Here is a 1,554-nt window from a genome sequence, read left to right as displayed (position 1 = left end):
ATTAGTTATTTATATTTTAATATTATATTATGCATTTATATTATTTTATAAACGCATCTAAATTAACATATTTAAATGTTTTATTTTTTTGCTGAGATTTGATGCAGTGACAATTTTGCATCGTGATTACGCAAGACGTCACCGCGCAATGACATCGCAACGTCATTTAGCAACAAATCAGTCTTCCTTTAGCAACTTCCCGAAAATTAGTTGGCAACACTGCGCGAGAGTTTTTTTGGCACACGTCAGCGTGACATCGAAGCAAGTCGGACGTAACTCGGACACTTTTCTAACCGGCAGCATGCATCTCGCGGTGATCAGTTCTGCGCAGATTTTGCTCATCTCAAACAAGCCTAATATCTTGTGTACTTATATCCTCAGTTTATGTTATCAAACGCTTTGAGGTCAAGCTCTGAACAGTAATGGTACCCACATGCATGCTTTAAGCACTCTATTCATATTCACTATAACAAACGGGTCAAAAGCAGCATAATAAATGAAAGCAGTGCGCCAAAATTACGCAAGGACAGTGTAGAGAGCACGCAAGCGCACTGCGCACCGTTATAACAGCTAACACGCGCTTAACCCATAGCATGTCACTTCTGTATGGCAGATTAATAATTCCGATTGTAGATTGTTACCAGTATAAGGCTTCAGTGGTGTCGTAAAACTGTCTCTTTAGCTCGTAAATTTCTCACAGTTGTCATGCCGCTCCGTACGCTACGGCTGTCCACCATTCCTGTGACGTCTCCGTCACCCGACGTAACGTTTGTGCACACGTTGCTATGACATCACGAAAGCCAAATGAGCTTGAAAAGGTGTTATACTCTGGTATGAATATGAGTTGGTTCACTGAAGGAAGCTAAATAAAGGCCGCGTGTGTGTTTGTCTTGGCTGTGATAGTGACAGATGGTCGTTAGTGAACTTAGCTGAGTTACAGAAACAACATACCCTCAACATTATATTTACATTTAGACATTTAGCAGATGCTTTTATCCAAAGCGACTTACAAATGAGGCCAATGGAAACAATCAAAAATAAAAAAAGCAATGATATGCAAGTGCTATAACAAGTCTCATTTAGCTTAATGTAAAAGTCAGTGAAAGTGATTTTGTGCCTCTTTGAGATGGCACAATAAAGCGATGTTCGCTTGCAGAACATTTTATGCGAGCAGCTATTGGTAGCCAGTGCAAATTGATAAACAGAGGTGTGACATGCATTCTTTTCGGGTCATTAAAAATTAATCTTGCTGCTGCCTTCTGGATTAATTGTAAAGGTTTGATAGAACTGGCTGGAAGACCTGCCAAGAGAGCATTGCAATAGTCCAGCTTGGACAGAACAAGAGCTTGAACAAGGAGCTGTGAAGCATGTTCCGAAAGAAAGAGCCTGATCTTCTTGATGTTGAATAAAGTAAATCTGCAGGACCGGGCAGTTTTCTCAGGTGGTCTGAGAAAGTCAGCTGATCATCAATCATAACTCCAAGGTTTCTGGCTGTTTTTGAAGGAGTTATGGTTGATGTGCCTAACTGGATGGTGAAATTGTGATGAAACGATG

General features: G+C 40.5%; 1 protein-coding gene across 3 annotated transcripts in view; it reads right to left on the bottom strand.

Annotated features, from left to right (window-relative positions):
* Positions 1-754, bottom strand: part of LOC107667622 (UBX domain-containing protein 2A-like) — an 8,295-nt gene extending 7,541 nt beyond the window's left edge. For all 3 annotated transcript variants that reach the window (XM_016459340.1, XM_016459339.1, XM_016459338.1), the window contains exon 1: positions 642-754. The gene's annotated coding sequence lies outside the window, so the exon portion shown is untranslated. The remainder of the gene's footprint in view (positions 1-641) is intronic.
* Between the last annotated feature and the right edge of the window lie 800 nt (positions 755-1,554).

Source organism: Sinocyclocheilus anshuiensis, unplaced genomic scaffold, assembly GCF_001515605.1.
Source record: "Sinocyclocheilus anshuiensis isolate Anshui unplaced genomic scaffold, SAMN03320099.WGS_v1.1 scaffold1189, whole genome shotgun sequence".
Lineage (NCBI taxonomy): Eukaryota > Metazoa > Chordata > Actinopteri > Cypriniformes > Cyprinidae > Sinocyclocheilus > Sinocyclocheilus anshuiensis.
This window is presented reverse-complemented; position numbering and strand designations above follow the sequence as displayed.